General features: G+C 47.6%; 1 long non-coding RNA gene across 1 annotated transcript in view; it reads left to right on the forward strand.

Moving 5' to 3' along the window:
• The window catches only part of LOC134980541 (uncharacterized), a 139,987-nt gene extending 123,594 nt beyond the window's left edge, over positions 1–16,393 (forward strand). The window contains exons 4-5 of the long non-coding RNA XR_010190426.1: positions 6,585–6,688; positions 16,251–16,393. This is a non-coding gene — a long non-coding RNA (uncharacterized LOC134980541). The remainder of the gene's footprint in view (positions 1–6,584; positions 6,689–16,250) is intronic.
• Positions 16,394–18,963: the final 2,570 nt, after the last annotated feature.

The raw sequence follows: 18,963 nt of genomic DNA on the forward strand, positions 1-18,963 counted from the left end.
CCCCCCTCCTTACCGTGACTTTACAAAAGGTGAATGCGGATAGGAAAGGTATCAGCGATCTGTAAATCCCCTACCCCAAACACAGATCAGATTCACCAGAGATAGGGAGAGTCTGCGTATGGCTGGGACAATGTGTCCATTCACTATCATACGTGAACATTACACCCTTCTGAGCATTTGCAAATATTTGGGTAATGAGATCATAATCTCCCTTGAAAGGTAAAGTAAAACAATTCTGAGTAATTTGTGGACAAATCCATGATGTCACCTAGAGATGGGGAATGCAGATACGTTTCGCGCAGTGCCCCGGGCGCAATAGGAAAGAATTATCGTTTGTTATGAAGACTTTTCTGGCTCAGGACAAGGTATAACAGTCTTCCTAGGACAGAAACCTGACCCCTGCGCACCTGACAGACAGGCACAGAGCTGAGTGTTTTGGATGGCATAGACTATTTCCTAAAAAGGTTGTATTTTATTTTTGACGGTAATGAAACATTTTTGCGAAATCAATACCTATAATCTTACTCGCTGACCATGTAAAAGCACTTCATTCATCAGACCGAACCGTCATGTAACTTACAATGGATACAAATCTCTAACAAGTGCTTTAACTAAAATAACACTTCTTGTTTAAACTTGCCTAAGGGGGGGGGGGGGGTCTGTGAGAGTCTCAGGGAGGTGGAGGCTCAGATAGAGGAGCAATGTTTCCTCTGAGCTGAAAAGGGAAGTGCCAAAACTTAAAGCCAACAAGGATGTGTCCCCCGGATCACGGGCCACATGGCCCTGGAGCTGTATATGATCATGGGCCTATTGTGAGAGGCAGTGGAGGTGTGGCCAGTGGTGTGTGGGTGTGGCCAGTACCATGTGGGCAGGGCCGGTTCTAGCCCTTGTGGCGCCCCGGGCAAAAAATAAGGGGCGTGGCCAGTTACGCCCCCATTTGTGCCCCCTGTAGCGCCGCAGAAAGACAAAAAAAATAATACTACTTACAAATCCCGCTCCTGATTCCAGACCGCTGCAGACTTCCGCCGGCGCCGCTCCTCTCCTCGGATCTATGGGAGAGACGTCATGATGTCTCTCCCATAGCACAGCATAGACAGACACTAGAGGTCAATTAAGACCCCTAGCGTCTGTGTCAGTCCCACATTGCTGTGCAGTGCGCGATGATGTAATCATGCACCACACAACAAAGGTCCTCTCCACGAAGGGAAACTAGACGCGTAGCGTCTAGTTCCCTTCACAGCGGGGGACCAGCGCGGGACACAGCGGGGGGCACAGCAGCGGATTTTGCCATGGTGTGGCGCCCTCTGGATGGCGCCGGCGCCCCGGGCAAAAGTCCTACTTGCCCGTGGCAAGATCCGCTACTGCATGTGGGCGAGTACACCCCCTACACTATCATGCCCGATGTCTCCCTAAATAAGTAAATGAATACAAATTGCTTTATTTTGGGGTGCTGCTCCGTACAGTTGTATAGTATGCAAATTATAAATGTTATGTCAATGCTGATTGGTTGCCATGGGCAACTTCTCCACTAGCTCACTTCTCCACATTTTTCACTGCTTCATGAATAGACCCCTTTGTGAGGTAAAAAGAAATACAGTTTTACTACTTATGAGTTATGGATGATCATGTGGCCAGCTGATGGCAAATCAACATCATGCTGCCATGACGATGGGCCTATTTTTTTGTGGAAATCTGCGTCTGTAGCTCCAGCCGTCCCATTGTTAATCTGGCCTTGCGTGCCCCTGAAGGGCTGGGTTCACAAAACTACTTGATATTTACTGCTAAGAAGAATGTTATACATGTACATGACAACAGGCAATTGGCCCAATAACACCTTCAGGATTATTATTATTATTATTATTATCACCCTGTGTGTGCGGTCATCTTCCAACCACAGTAACAGGCTTTGGTAATGCCAACACACATAAGGAAATCTCATGGTAATTCATTATTTGGCATCACCAACCAAATGCAACAGAGTGGGGTTAATTTACACATAAAGAGGTAGACCAATTGTACAGATGCAGGGGCATGTGCATCAAATATTGGAGAAAGATAATGTGGAGAGAGATAAAGTACCAACCAATCAGCTCCTGACATTTTTCAAACACAGCCTGTGACATGGCAGTTAAGAGCTGATTGGCTGGTACTTAATGTCTCTCTACTTTGTCTTCCTCCAAGCTTTGATGCATCTCTTCCTTGAGGGTCTATTCATGAAGCAGTGAAAAGAGTGGAGAAGTTGCCCGTGGCTTTCATGTTGTAACCCTTCCTTTCCTGAGTATTCATCTCCTAAGTCTTTTTCTAATAAGTTTTCCTACAGTTTCCTGTTAAATATTTTTCTCCTGAGCCTTCCATTCCTATGTCTTCCAAACTAATTCTTCCTCTCCTGTATCATCCTCGCCTTAGTCTTCCTGTCCTGTGTCATACTCAACTTAGTCTTCCTCTCCTGTATCATCCTCATCTTAGTCTTCCTCTCCTGTATCATCCTCAGCTTAGTCTTCCTCTCCTGTATCATCCTCGCCTTAGTCTTCCTGTCCTGTGTCATACTCAACTTAGTCTTTCTCTCCTGTGTCATCCTCATCTTAGTCTTCCTCTCCTGTATCATCCTCAGCTTAGTCTTCCTCTCCTGTATCATCCTCGCCTTAGTCTTCCTCTCCTGTGTCATACTCAACTTAGTCTTCCTCTCCTGTATCATCCACATCTTAGTCTTCCTCTCCTGTATCATCCTCAGCTTAGTCTTCCTCTCCTGTATCATCCTCGCCTTAGTCTTCCTGTCCTGTGTCATACTCAACTTAGTCTTTCTCTCCTGTGTCATCCTCATCTTAGTCTTCCTCTCCTGTATCATCCTCAGCTTAGTCTTCCTCTCCTGTATCATCCTCGCCTTAGTCTTCCTCTCCTGTGTCATACTCAACTTAGTCTTCCTCTCCTGTATCATCCTCATCTTAGTCTTCCTCTCCTGTATCATCCTCATCTTAGTCTTCCTCTCCTGTGTCATCCTCATCTTAGTCTTCCTCTCCTGTGTCATCCTCATCTTAGTCTTCCTCTCCTGTGTCATCCTCATCTTAGTCTTCCTCTCCTGTGTCATCCTCATCTTAGTCTTCCTCTCCTGTATCATCCTCATCTTAGTTTTCCTCTCCTGTATCATCCTCACCTTAGTCTTCCTCTCCTGTGTCATCCTCATCTTAGTCTTCCTCTCCTGTATCATCCTCATCTTAGTTTTCCTCTCCTGTGTCATCCTCATCTTAGTCTTCCTCTCCTGTGTCATCCTCATCTTAGTCTTCCTCTCCTGTGTCATCCTCATCTTAGTCTTCCTCTCCTGTATCATCCTCATCTTAGTCTTCCTCTCCTGTGTCATCCTCATCTTAGTCTTCCTCTCCTGTATCATCCTCATCTTAGTCTTCCTCTCCTGTGTCATCCTCATCTTAGTCTTCCTCTCCTGTATCATCCTCGCCTTAGTCTTCCTCTCCTGTGTCATACTCAACTTAGTCTTCCTCTCCTGTATCATCCTCAGCTTAGTCTTCTCCTGTGTCATACTCAACTTAGTTCTCTCTCCTGTATCATCCTCACCTTAGTCTTCCTCTTCTGTATCATCCTTACCTTAGTCTGCCTCTCCTGTATCATCCTCACCTTAGTCTTCCTCTTCTGTATCATCCTCACCTTAGTCTTCTCCTGTGTCATACTCAACTTAGTTCTCTCTCCTGTGTCATCCTCACCTTAGTCTTCCCCTCCTGTATCATCCTCACCTTAGTCTTCCTGTCCTTTGTCATACTCAACTTAGTCTTTCTCTCCTGTGCATTCCTCACATTAGTCTTCCTCTCCTTGTCATCCTCACCTTATTCTTCCTCTCCTGTATCATCCTCATCTTAGTCTTCCTCTCCTATATCATCCTCACCTTAGTCTTCTCCTGTGTCATCCTGATCTTAGTCTTCCTCTCCTTTGTCATCCTCACCTTAGTCTTCTACTGTGCAATCCTGACCTTAGTCTTCCTCTCCTGTGTCATCCTGATCTTAGTCTTCCTCTCCTTTGTCATCCTCACCTTAGTCTTCTACTGTGCAATCCTGACCTTAGTTTTCCTCTCCTGTATCATCCTCACCTTAGTCTTCTCAAGGGTCATCCTGATCTTAGTCTTCCTCTCCTTTGTCATCCTCACCTTAAATCTTCTCCTGTGTCAGCCTCACCATAGTCTTCCTCTCCTGTGTCATCCTCACCTTAGTCTTCTCCTGTGACAGTCTCACCTTAGTCTTCCTCTCCTGCATCATCCTCGCCTTAGTCTTCTACTGTGTCAACCTCAACTTAGTCTTCCTCTCCTGTATCATCCTCACCTTAGTCTTCTCCTGTGTCAGCCTCACCTTTAGTCTTCTCCTGTGCCATCCTCACCTTAGTCTTCTCCTGTGTCAGCCTCACCTTAGTCTTCTCCTGTGTCAGCCTCACCTTAGTCTTCTCCTGTGTCAGACTCAACTTAGTTTTCCTCTCCTGTGCCATCCTCACCTTAGTCTTCTCCTGTGCCAGCCTCACCTTAGTCTTCCTCTCCTGTATCATCCCCACCTTAGTCTTCTCCTGTGTCAGCCTCACCTTAGTCTTCCTCTCCTGTATCATCCCAATCCTTAGTCTTCCTCTTCTGTGCCATCCTCACCTTAGTCTTCTCCTGTGTCAGCCTCACCTTAGTCTTCTCCTGTGTCAGCCTCACCTTAGTCTTCTCCTGTGTCAGCCTCACCTTAGTCTTCTCCTGTGTCAGCCTCACCTTAGTCTTCTCCTGTGTCAGCCTCACCTTAGTCTTCTCCTGTGTCAGCCTCACCTTAGTCTTCTCCTGTGTCAGCCTCACCTTAGTCTTCTCCTGTGTCAGCCTCACCTTAGTCTTCTCCTGTGTCAGCCTCACCTTAGTCTTCTCCTGTATCATCCTCACCTTAGTCTTCCTGTCCTTTGTCATACTCAACTTAGTCTTTCTCTCCTGTGCATTCCTCACATTAGTCTTCCTCTCCTTGTCATCCTCACCTTATTCTTCCTCTCCTGTATCATCCTCATCTTAGTCTTCCTCTCCTATATCATCCTCACCTTAGTCTTCTCCTGTGTCATCCTGATCTTAGTCTTCCTCTCCTTTGTCATCCTCACCTTAGTCTTCTACTGTGCAATCCTGACCTTAGTCTTCCTCTCCTGTGTCATCCTGATCTTAGTCTTCCTCTCCTTTGTCATCCTCACCTTAGTCTTCTACTGTGCAATCCTGACCTTAGTTTTCCTCTCCTGTATCATCCTCACCTTAGTCTTCTCAAGGGTCATCCTGATCTTAGTCTTCCTCTCCTTTGTCATCCTCACCTTAAATCTTCTCCTGTGTCAGCCTCACCATAGTCTTCCTCTCCTGTGTCATCCTCACCTTAGTCTTCTCCTGTGACAGTCTCACCTTAGTCTTCCTCTCCTGCATCATCCTCGCCTTAGTCTTCTACTGTGTCAACCTCAACTTAGTCTTCCTCTCCTGTATCATCCTCACCTTAGTCTTCTCCTGTGTCAGACTCAACTTAGTTTTCCTCTCCTGTGCCATCCTCACCTTAGTCTTCTCCTGTGTCAGCCTCACCTTAGTCTTCTCCTGTGTCAGCCTCACCTTAGTCTTCCTCTCCTGTATCATCCCCACCTTAGTCTTCTCCTGTGTCAGCCTCACCTTAGTCTTCCTCTCCTGTATCATCCCAATCCTTAGTCTTCCTCTCCTGTGCCATCCTCACCTTAGTCTTCTCCTGTGTCAGCCTCACCTTAGTCTTCTCCTGTGTCAGCCTCACCTTAGTCTTCTCCTGTGTCAGCCTCACCTTAGTCTTCTCCTGTGTCAGCCTCACCTTAGTCTTCTCCTGTGTCAGCCTCACCTTAGTCTTCTCCTGTGTCAGCCTCACCTTAGTCTTCTCCTGTGCCAGCCTCACCTTAGTCTTCCTCTCCTGTATCATCCCCACCTTAGTCTTCCTTTCCTGAGTCTGTGCGGTATATTTCTGAAGCTGCAAGTATGACCTCAAAATCTAATCTAGGTGTTTAGTAGTTAATATTTAGCACCAGTTTACATTGTGAGGTCATAGGCACCTAGAAGCAGCAGCTTGAAAAAGCTGGCACTTGGTAACTATCCTCCCTCTTCTCTGAGTTTTCCTATCCTCAGTCTTCCATGCCTCACCAGAGTGGGCACTCAGTTGGTTAGATTGGTTTACTGTCTGGTTAGATTGGTACCACATGTATTTGATGGCTCAGCCAACATTATCAAAATAACTATATTGGGCTCTGCTTGACTAAATTATTGCAGAAAGGTCTCCAGAATGTTGCTACAAATTGCACTCAACAATACAAGTCTATGAGCCAGCTTCAGATGTGTACATAGTGGCTTGTACTGCTGCGATCCTTTAGCCATCTGAGATGTGGAGAAGCCTAGGTTTATTTTTCCGAGTAAACCAAGCAAGCCATGAGCAATGTATACATCAACAAGTACAGTATTTTAAAATGCCAAGACTCAGTGAGATTGTCTTCATCTATTAGAAGAACCTAAGAGATGATCAAGTTACATTTTGTGTCAGATTAATGCAGAAATTTGTAAGTGCTCATTGAGATGAATGTTTTCTCAGATGTTGTTCAAGCTCGCACGGATAAGATCAATCAATGGTCCCGATCCCTGAGCGTCTTCCTGAGCGGTTGGTTGCTGTAGCATTCTGTGACTGTCTGGCATGAGGTATGAGGCAATTTGCCAAAAATGCTCATTTGAACAAGCTCTAAAGGCTTTCCAGTCTCATCCCTATCATTTTACATGTACAATATGGAACAAAAGAAAAAGGAATGAAAGTACTGTATCTGAGTTTAACGGGGTGTAGATTCTAGAGATGAGCGGATTCGGTTTTACTCGGTTCTTAAAACGGCATCTGATTGGCTATCCAAAACACGTGACATCCGTTAGCCAATAAGATGCCGTTTTGAGAACCGAGTAAAACCGAGTAAAACCGAACCCGCTCATCTCTAAATTCCCTAAAAACTATGGAGTAAAAGTACTAAAGCATCAAAAAAGGAAGAGAGGGGAGGTGCTTATACCAAGTGCAACCAATCAGATTCTACATGTGCACTGCAGGGGGGACAGATGTAACATGTGCAGAGAGATTTAGATTTTGGTCGGGGTGTGTTCAAACTGAAATCTAAATTGCCGTATAAAAATAAAGCAGCCAGTATTTACCCTGCACAGAAACAATATAACCACCCATATCTAACTCTCTCTGCACATGTTACTGTATATCTGCCATACCTGCAGTGCACATGGGTGGTCATTCCGAGTTGATCGCTCGCTGCATTTGTTCGCAGCGCAGCGATCAGGCTAAAAAACGGCAGTTCTGCGCATGCGGCACAATGCGCACGCGTGACGTACGGGCACAATGAACTATGCAGTTTTGTACAGGGTCTAGCGATGCATTTCAGTCGTACTGGTTGTCGCAGAGTGAATGACATGAAGTGGGCGTCTCTGGGTGGCAACTTTCCGTTTTCAGGGAGTGTTCGGAAAAACGCAGGCATGCCAGGGAAAATGCAGGCGTGGCTGGGCGAACGCTGGGCGGGTGTGGGTTGCGATTACCTAAAGGATAAAAAAAAATGGGCAGACTAGATGGGCCAAGTGGTTCTTATCTGCCGTCAAATTCTATGTTTCTATGTTTCTATGTGACATCAAATCCGGAACTGAATGGTCTGAAGTGATCGCAAGCGCTGAGTAGGTTTTGAGCTACTCTGAAACTACACAAAAATTTTTGCAGGCGCTCTGCGATACAACCGTTCGCACTTCTGCTAAGCTAAAATACACTCCCAGTGGGCGGTGGCATAGCGTTTGCACGGCTGCTAAAAACTGCTAGCGAGCGATCAACTCAGAATGACCACCATGGTTTTGCCCAACTGCTAACAAATTTGCTGCTGCGATCAACTCTGAATTACCCCCTCAGTAAGGATTGCCAATTCTGCTAATTAGCAGAATTTGCAATCCTTTTCCTAGCATGCTGACCGCCGCCTTCCCCACTTGATGAAGCAGAAAATAAGATTTTACTTACCGATAAATCTATTTCTCGGAGTCCGTAGTGGATGCTGGGGTTCCTGAAAGGACCATGGGGAATAGCGGCTCCGCAGGAGACAGGGCACAAAAAGTAAAGCTTTTCCGATCAGGTGGTGTGCACTGGCTCCTCCCCCTATGACCCTCCTCCAGACTCCAGTTAGGTACTGTGCCCGGACGAGCGTACACAATAAGGGAGGATTTTGAATCCCGGGTAAGACTCATACCAGCCACACCAATCACACCGTACAACTTGTGATCTAAACCCAGTTAACAGTATGATAACAGCGGAGCCTCTGAAAGATGGCTTCCTTCAACAATAACCCGAATTAGTTAACAATAACTATGTACAACTTATGCAGATAATCCGCACTTGGGATGGGCGCCCAGCATCCACTACGGACTCCGAGAAATAGATTTATCGGTAAGTAAAATCTTATTTTCTCTATCGTCCTAGTGGATGCTGGGGTTCCTGAAAGGACCATGGGGATTATACCAAAGCACCCAAACGGGCGGGAGAGTGCGGATGACTCTGCAGCACCGAATGAGAGAACTCCAGGTCCTCCTTAGCCAGAGTATCAAATTTGTAAAATTTTACAAACGTGTTCTCCCCTGACCACGTAGCTGCTCGGCAAAGTTGTAATGCCGAGACCCCTCGGGCAGCCGCCCAAGATGAGCCCACCTTCCTTGTGGAGTGGGCCTTTACAGATTTAGGCTGTGGCAAGCCTGCCACAGAATGTGCAAGTTGGATTGTGCTACAGATCCAACGAGCAATCGTCTGCTTAGACGCAGGAGCACCCATCTTGTTGGGTGCATACAATATAAACAACGAGTCAGATTTTCTGACTCCAGCTGTCCTTGCAATATATATTTTTAATGCTCTGACAACGTCCAGTAACTTGGAGTCCTCCAAGTCACTTGTAGCCGCAGGCACTACAATAGGCTGGTTCAGATGAAATGCTGACACCACCTTAGGGAGAAAATGCGGACGAGTCCGCAGTTCTGCCCTGTCCGAATGGAAAATCAGATATGGGCTTTTGTAAGATAAAGCTGCCAATTCTGACACTCTCCTGGCAGAAGCCAGGGCTAGAAGCATGGTCACTTTCCATGTGAGATATTTCAAATCCACCTTTTTTAGTGGTTCAAACCAATGAGATTTTAGGAAGTCCAAAACCACATTTAGATCCCACGGTGCCACTGGAGGCACCACAGGAGGCTGTATATGCAGCACTCCCTTAACAAAGGTCTGGACTTCAGGGACTGAAGCCAATTCTTTTTGAAAGAAAATCGACAGGGCCGAAATTTGAACCTTAATAGATCCCAATTTGAGACCCATTGACAATCCTGATTGCAGGAAATGTAGGAATCGACCCAGTTGAAATTCCTCCGTCGGAGCACTCCGATCTTCGCACCACGCAACATATTTTCGCCAAATTCGGTGATAATGTTGCACGGTTACTTCCTTCCTTGCTTTAATCAAAGTAGGAATGACTTCTTCCGGCATGCCTCTTTCCTTTAGGATCCGGCGTTCAACCGCCATGCCGTCAAACGCAGCCGCGGTAAGTCTTGAAACAGACAGGGACCCTGCTGAAGCAAGTCCCTCCTTAGAGGTAGAGGCCACGGATCTTCCGTGATCATCTCTTGAAGTTCCGGGTACCAAGTCCTCCTTGGCCAATCCGGAACCACTAGTATCGTTCTTACGCCTCTTTGCCGTATAATTCTCAATACTTTTGGTATGAGAGGCAGAGGAGGAAACACATACACCGACTGGTACACCCAAGGCGTTACCAGCGCGTCCACAGCTATTGCCTGCGGATCTCTTGACCTGGCGCAATACCTGTCCAGTTTTTTGTTGAGGCGAGACGCCATCATGTCCACCATTGGTCTTTCCCAACGGGTTACCAGCATGTGGAAGACTTCTGGATGAAGTCCCCACTCTCCCGGGTGAAGATCGTGTCTGCTGAGGAAGTCTGCTTCCCAGTTGTCCACTCCCGGGATGAACACTGCTGACAGTGCTATCACATGATTCTCTGCCCAGCGAAGAATCCTTGCAGCTTCTGCCATTGCCCTCCTGCTTCTTGTGCCGCCCTGTCTGTTCACATGGGCGACTGCCGTGATGTTGTCCGACTGGATCAATACCGGTTTTCCCTGAAGCAGAGGTTCTGCCTGGTTTAGAGCATTGTATATTGCTCTTAGTTCCAGAATGTTTATGTGAAGAGACGTTTCCAGGCTCGTCCATACTCCCTGGAAGTTTCTTCCTTGTGTGACTGCTCCCCAGCCTCTCAGGCTGGCGTCCGTGGTCACCAGGATCCAATCCTGTATGCCGAATCTGCGGCCCTCCAATAGATGAGCACTCTGCAACCACCACAGAAGAGACACCCTTGTCCTTGGAGACAGGGTTATCCGTAGGTGCATCTGAAGATGCGACCCTGACCATTTGTCCAACAGATCCCTTTGGAAAATTCTTGCGTGGAATCTGCCGAATGGAATCGCTTCGTAAGAAGCCACCATTTTTCCCAGGACTCTTGTGCATTGATGTACAGACACCTTTCCTGGTTTTAGGAGGTTCCTGACAAGCTCGGATAACTCCTTGGCTTTTTCCTCCGGGAGAAAAACCTTTTTCTGAACCGTGTCCAGAATCATCCCTAGGAACAGCAGACGAGTTGTCGGCATTAACTGGGATTTTGGAATATTCAGAATCCACCCGTGCTGTTTTAGCACTTCTTGAGACAGTGCTAATCCCATCTCTAGCTGTTCTCTGGACCTCGCCCTTATTAGGAGATCGTCCAAGTATGGGATAATTAATACGCCTTTTCTTCGAAGAAGAATCATCATCTCGGCCATTACCTTTGTAAAGATCCGAGGTGCCGTGGACAATCCGAACGGCAGCGTCTGAAACTGATAGTGACAGTTTTGTACAACGAACCTGAGGTACCCCTGGTGTGAGGGGTAAATTGGAACGTGGAGATACGCATCCTTGATGTCCAAGGATACCATAAAGTCCCCCTCTTCCAGGTTCGCTATCACTGCTCTGAGTGACTCCATTTTGAACTTGAACTTCTTTATGTACAGGTTCAAGGACTTCAGATTTAGAATAGGCCTTACCGAGCCATCCGGCTTCGGTACCACAAAAAGAGTGGAATAATACCCCTTCCCTTGTTGCAGAAGAGGTACCTTGACTATCACCTGCTGAGAGTACAGCTTGTGAATGGCTTCCAACACCGTCTCCCTTTCGGAGGGGGACGTTGGTAAAGCAGACCTCAGGAAACGGCGAGGTGGATCTGTCTCTAATTCCAACCTGTATCCCTGAGATATTATCTGCAGGATCCAGGGATCTACTTGCGAGTGAGCCCACTGCGCGCTGTAATTTTTGAGACGACCGCCCACCGTCCCCGAGTCCGCTTGAGAAGCCCCAGCGTCATGCTGAGGCTTTTGTAGAAGCCGGGGAGGGCTTCTGATCCTGGGAAGGAGCTGCGTGTTGCTGTCTCTTCCCTCGACCTTTGCCTCGTGGCAAATATGAATAGCCCTTTGCTCTCTTATTTTTAAAGGAACGAAAGGGCTGCGGTTGAAAAGTCGGTGCCTTTTTCTGTTGGGGAGTGACTTGAGGTAGAAAGGTGGATTTCCCGGCTGTAGCCGTGGCCACCAAATCTGATAGACCGACTCCAAATAACTCCTCCCCCTTATACGGCAAAACTTCCATATGCCGTTTTGAATCCGCATCGCCTGTCCACTGTCGCGTCCATAAAGCTCTTCTGGCCGAAATGGACATAGCACTTACCCGTGATGCCAGTGTGCATATATCCCTCTGTGCATCACGCATATAAAGAAATGCATCCTTTATTTGTTCTAACGACAGTAAAATATTGTCCCTGTCCAGGGTATCAATATTTTCAATCAGGGATTCTGACCAAACTACCCCCGCACTGCCCATCCAGGCAGTTGCTACAGCTGGTCGTAGTATAACACCTGCATGTGTGTATATACTTTTTTGGATATTTTCCATCCTCCTATCTGATGGATCTTTAAGTGCGGCCGTCTCAGGAGAGGGTAACGCCACTTGTTTAGATAAGCGTGTTAGCGCCTTGTCCACCCTAGGAGGTGTTTCCCAGCGCTCCCTAACCTCTGGCGGGAAAGGGTATAATGCCAATAATTTCTTTGAAATTATCAGCTTTTTATCAGGGGCAACCCACGCTTCATTACACACGTCATTTAGTTCTTCTGATTCAGGAAAAACTATAGGTAGTTTTTTCATACCCCACATAATACCCTGTTTAGTGGTACCTGTAGTATCAGCTAAATGTAACGCCTCCTTCATTGCCAAAATCATATAACGTGTGGCCCTACTGGAAAATACGGTTGATTCGTCACCGTCACCACTGGAGTCATCGCCTGTGTCTGGGTCTGTGTCGACCGACTGAGGCAAAGGGCGTTTCACAGCCCCTGACGGTGTTTGAGTCGCCTGGACAGGCACTAATTGATTGTCCGGCCGTCTCATGTCGTCAAACGACTGCTTTAGCGTGTTGACACTATCCCGTAGTTCCATAAATAAAGGCATCCATTCTGGTGTCGACCCCCTAGGAGGTGACATCCCCATATTTGGCAATTGCTCCGCCTCCACACCAATATCGTCCTCATACATGTCGACACACACGTACCGACACACAGCAGACACACAGGGAATGCTCCTAATGAAGACAGGACCCACTAGCCCTTTGGGGAGACAGAGGGAGAGTTTGCCAGCACACACCAAAAGCGCTATATATATATCAGGGATAGCCTTATAATAAGTGCTCCCCTATAGCTGCTTTGTTATATAAAAATATCGCCATAAATTTGCCCCCCCTCTCTGTTTTACCCTGTTTCTGTAGTGCAGTGCAGGGGAGAGACCTGGGAGCCGTCCTGACCAGCGGAGCTGTGAGAGGAAATGGCGCCGTGTGCTGAGGAGATAGGCCCCGCCCCTTTTCCGGCGGGCTCGTCTCCCGCTATTTTGAGAAATCAGGCAGGGGTTAAATATCTCCATATAGCCTCTAGGGCTATATGTGAGGTATTTTTAGCCTTTATAGGTACTCATTTTGCCTCCCAGGGCGCCCCCCTCCCAGCGCCCTGCACCCTCAGTGACTGCCGTGTGAAGTGTGCTGAGAGGAAAATGGCGCACAGCTGCAGTGCTGTGCGCTACCTTTAGAAGACTGCAGGAGTCTTCAGCCGCCGATTCTGGACCTCTTCTGTCTTCAGCATCTGCAAGGGGGCCGGCGGCGCGGCTCCGGTGACCATCCAGGCTGTACCTGTGATCGTCCCTCTGGAGCTTGATGTCCAGTAGCCAAGAAGCCAATCCATCCTGCACGCAGGTGAGTTGACTCCTTCTCCCCTCAGTCCCTCGCTGCAGTGATCCTGTTGCCAGCAGGAATCACTGTAACATAAAAAACCTAGCTAAACTTTCTCTAAGCAGCTCTTTAGGAGAGCCACCTAGATTGCACCCTTCTCGGCCGGGCACAAAAATCTAACTGGAGTCTGGAGGAGGGTCATAGGGGGAGGAGCCAGTGCACACCACCTGATCGGAAAAGCTTTACTTTTTGTGCCCTGTCTCCTGCGGAGCCGCTATTCCCCATGGTCCTTTCAGGAACCCCAGCATCCACTAGGACGATAGATAGATAGGACGATAGTTACTGCTTCATCACAGAAATTAGTGAAGCCTCCTGCCAGTGCCCGCAGTAAGCCCAGCGCGTTCTTATCAATCACGGTTCTTATCGATCACCCCCCGACATGCCCTCGTTTGGCCTCCTCCACCCCCCATTTGTGCCGCAGCGCCCCCGCAACACTCCGTCTCCTCCCTGGAGACGGATCATTGCTCCCCTCCCCCCCCCCCCCCGCACGCGCCCCACGACTGCCTCTGCCTGATTGAGGCAGAGGCGATCACATTCTCTGTGCCCCCCCCCCCCACAGACACTGCGGGTGCATGCGCAGGACGAGCGCTGCACATGCGCCTGAATGTTTTTCTCAATAATTACGGTTGGATCGCACGCTACAATCCAACCTGTATTAACCCCTAAGCGCAGCCTCTGGTGTAACAGTGCGGCGTGCAGGCAATGATTGCATGGCTCCGGGCAGAACTGCAGCCCGGAGCTACTGTAACTGAGGGGCCTATGGGGGTCATTCAGATCTGATCGCTGGGCTGCTAATTTTGCTGTCCTGCGTCCAGATAGTTGCCGCCGACAGGGGGAGTGTATATTCGCCGTGCAAGTATGTTTACACCGTGCTGCTAAAATCCACTTTGCGCAGCCCAGGACTTACTCCTACAGTGTGATCACAACAGGGGCCGGAGCTGACTTCAGACACCCTCCCTGAAAACGCTTGGTAACGCCTGCGTTTTTTCCGGACACTCCCAGTAAACAGTCAGTTACCACCCACAAACGGCTTCCTCCTGTCAATCACCCTGCAAATACCCGTACGATCGGATTTTTCGCACCATCCCGTCGCTGACCAACGACGCCCTTTGTTGCTTTCCGACGCGCGTGCGCATTGCGGTGCATACGCATGCGCAGTTAGTACTGTGCGAAAATGCATGGCAGCAATCAGATCTGAATGTACTCTGGTGGTCATTCCGAGTTGTTCGCTCGCTAGCAGTTTTTAGCAGCCGTGCAAACGCTATGCCGCCTCCCACTGGTAGTGTATTTTAGCTTAGCAGAAGTGCGAACGAAAGGATCGCAGAGCGGCTACAAAAATATTTTTGTGCAGTTTCAGAGTAGCTCCAGACCTACTCAGCGCTTGCGATGACTTCAGACCATTCAGTTCCTGTTTTGACGTCACAAACACGCCCTGCGTTCACCCAGCCACGCCTGCGTTTTTCCTGGCACGCCTGCGTTTTTTTCGAACACTCCCTGAAAACGGTCAGTTGACACCCAGAAACGCCCACTTCATGTCAATCACTCTGCGGCCAGCAGTGCGACTGAAAAGCTTCGCTAGACGTGTGAAACTACATCGTTCGTTGTAATAGTACGTGGCGCGTGCGCATTGCGCCGCATACGCATGCGCAGAAGTGCCTTTTTTTTGCCTGATTACTGCACAGCGAACGAAAGCAGCTAGCGATCAACTCGGAATGACCCCCTATGTACTAAGACTTGGAGAGAGATAAAGTACCAGCCAATCAGCTCCTAGCTGCCACGTTACAGGCTGTGTTTGAAAAATGACAGTTAGGAGCTGATTGGTAGGTCGTTTACAGTATCTCCGTCCACTTTATCTCTCTCCTAGGCGTAGGGCCTAATTCAGTAAGGATTGCAAATTCTGCTAAGTAGCAGAATTTGCAATCCTTGTGATCGTATGCTGGGGACCGCCCATCGCAGGGCAAGGCCCAGGCATTCGCCGCAGTAAATTTTGGGCCCTGCGCACTCATCCTTTTAGTCATTTTTGCGGTTGGATCAGGCCCTTAGTATATAAATCCCTTATTCTGCCCCTGACTGTCTAGCTTTTCGGCTTTGCTCTGATAGAAGTCTTGGAGCTACATAGTAACGGACACTGACATCATTCCCCCAGTAGAAAGACAAGATGACATATATGAGATAAGACTACCCATGATGTATCATTGTTGTTCATAATGCTACATGAAATATAATATTGTGCCGCTGAATTGACTTTCCATGCCAGGCAGCAGAGCTAATTAAACAATAAAAGCAAATGACCTATACTTTGAAAAAGAAGGGTTTTATAGGATACTTTTTCCATTACATCAATCATTTTCTTAAATCCTAACTCTGACCTTGCCTCTGATTATTCAATTTGATTCATGAATAAAAATAGAGCAGTACTCATTGTGTTGTATTACGTGAGGGAGACGCCATGGGAGATATCTGGAGGATGAATGTCAGAAGGTTTGGACACTCCATGCTACATTAATGATCTGACGGATAGACACAGCTGGGAGGCTCATCTATTAGGATGGGGAATAGCTGAAGGGCACGGATACAGCTGTCACACAGACAAATATCTGCCGAGACGGACAGACATCTGCAGTGACAACTCCATCTGAGTTATGTGGGTTGGGAAAAGATTGATACTCCCTTGCTTGGAGTGCCTCCATCTAGCTCGGAAAGGACCATGACTTTTGAGAAGAGACAGGAAATACATTTCCTGAGTGATTGATACAGACGGGAAAATATGAGATTTATTTTACTTTTCTAGAGACAGATAGATGGTACTGACATTGCGTGATTTGTGCTCCTTATAGGGAATCTTGCAGTGGCGTTGATGGAACTTTTCTGTCTTCTTCACTTACTTTTGCTCTGCATCATTTTCTTCTGGGAAGCGGATACATCTGGAGATGGAAGAATGCAATAAAAAAACAATAATAAAAATACAGTTTACCAACAAGTCTTGTTCTATGTATATAATGAAAGACTGCAGTCACAGACAAACCAAGGGATGTGGAAGAGGCAGATAACGTGGGATAGTGATAGCTAAGAGCTATAGACAACGCAGGAGCGGACCGCACAGCTGGGGATATAATCTACTGGGGTGCTTCAGGGGAGGGGAAAGCGGTGTCACAAATACTGCGTATCAAAATGAAAGAAAGTGCAACTCTCTCCTATCCAATTACCTGTCACCAATCAATGGGCAAATCCATCGGAGTACAGAATGTCTGCATGGCCTATTAATCGCATTATATAATCAGTGACATTAATGTACATATTACAGGTTCAATTCCCAGCCATGGCTCATCGGTGTGGAGTTTGTGTGTTCTCCCCATGGGTATCCCTGCGGAAACGTGTTTGCTATATACATAGCAGTTATTAAACAAATACATTAATATAGAACTCTTACATTGCTACATAGACGCACAACATGTATATATAGATATAGATAGGAGTATATATGCATATAACATCAAGGCCATAACTCACCCAGACCAAAACTTTTTTTTTTTTTTTGGGGGGGGGGGGGGGGTTCTAGTATCAATAATTCCTGTCTTATTCTGGGGGAGGTGTGTCAAACCTTGGGGAGATATAAAGTGGAGAAAGATAATGTAGCAACCAATCATGTTCTGCTGTTTTTCCTGTAACATGAGAGTTAGGAGCTGGTTGGCTGGTACTTTATAGGTGGGTTCACACTGGCCGATATATCGCTCGTTCTCTTGAACGGCCGATATATCGTGGGTCCGTCGGCCAGTGTGTACGGGCGATACGTCTGTGAACTCCGTCGTTCACAGACGTATCGCGTCGCCCCCTCAGCACAGCCGACGGCCAATATATCTACCAAGATATTGGCGCGTCGCTGTGTGTGTACGTACACATACTGCGGCAGCCGGCGGTAATTGACAGCTGATCTGGGCGGGTGTGTGTACACGCCCGCCCAGTTCATGACGTCAGTCCCCGACGGATCGGGCAGTGTGTATGCTCAACACACTGCCCGATCCGTCCATAGATATATCTGCTGATCAATTAATCGGCAGATATATCTACCAGTGTGTACCCACCTTATCTCTCTCTAAGGTTTGATACATCTCTCAGTTATGTCTGGAGGGGGAGGGTGTGTGACTGGCAATGTAGTGGTAACTCAATAAGACAGCCTGCACAGATGATGGTGGTTGTTGCACTGAATTCTGGGCACCACTGAACCTGTAAGTATGATGGCTTATTTCCCATAGCTCAGATTGATGGCCGTGATGTCACCGACACAGGTAGATGTGGCCTGTCCTGTCTTGCAGGGATTGTACAAATAACTGGAGATCATTCCTGTCAGATCTGTGGCAGCAAAGATGAAAGATGTCCCTGCAACAAGAGAGGATAATGTTTGTTTTTATTGGAAACTCTTATGAGATAACTTTCATCTTTCCTCAGTCTCTCTCAGCCCTGTCAGGGGTCAGACGTACTACCAGAGTGCAGGGTGGGGGTCTTCCTCTGCTCCTCGCTGTCTGGTCGCCCACCTTAAGTTACTGCTGAGCTGTATTCATCACTTAAGGCCTAATTCAATCCTGATTACTGTGCTGCAAACAGTCGCCGCCCAGGGAGAGGGAAAACCCGCCCGTGCAAGTGTGCAAATGCATGTGTACGCCGTGCGAAAACTTCCCCAGGCAGCGGACATCTGCAAATCCGTTCCCAACTCACTCACCATCCAATGATTTTTCCAGTGTGTGCGTAGCCCAGGACTTACTCCTACAGTGCAATACAAACAGGCTGATCGGGGCCGGAGCTGACGTCACACACTCTCCATGAAAATGCTTGGGAACGCCTGCGATTTTCCTGACACTCCCAGAAAACCGCCCAGTTGCCACCCCCAAACGCCCGCTACCTGTCAATCACCTTGCGTACACATAGCGTTCGAAATTTTCACACCAGTCTGTCGCTGTTTGTCATCGCACCTGCAAATTGCAGTGCATACGCATGTGCAGTCGTTCGATAGTCAGCCGCTGTGCGATTTCGCACAACGGCGATCAGGTCTGTATCGGGCCCATAGTCCAGTCTCAGAGCGGATGTGACCTGGGCAGTGCTTAGTTTGTAATCCTGGCATCATGGTGCAGCCCTCTCCCTGGATTTTGCCTTTTCAAACTCTCTCTAACACTCCATGGGGAGTATACGGGCAAGACAGCTGCCGACATCGGCTCCCTCACGCCAATGAGCAATGCAAATGTGGAACTGCAAATGTCTTGTGTGCGTGTGGTTTTTAAATGATCATTTAATTGGATGAAGTACAGCGTGTCATATTTATTGATTACCTCCTCTTCAGAATGCTGTAATAAAATGCAATATATTGTATTATTTAGATATCACTCTTTCAAAATGTAGCCAGTTATTTCACAATATATGTGGGTATATTTAACCAGCTTTAAACTAACAATCACGCGGAAACGTGCGCAGTTTCCGAGATGGTAGAAATGACAGCGATGACTGGACCTGGTTCATAATTGTTTAGTAAATCCATAGCCGCTGTGCTAGAACGCAAAA

Source organism: Pseudophryne corroboree, chromosome 12 (genome assembly GCF_028390025.1).
Source record: "Pseudophryne corroboree isolate aPseCor3 chromosome 12, aPseCor3.hap2, whole genome shotgun sequence".
Taxonomy (NCBI): Eukaryota; Metazoa; Chordata; class Amphibia; order Anura; family Myobatrachidae; genus Pseudophryne; species Pseudophryne corroboree.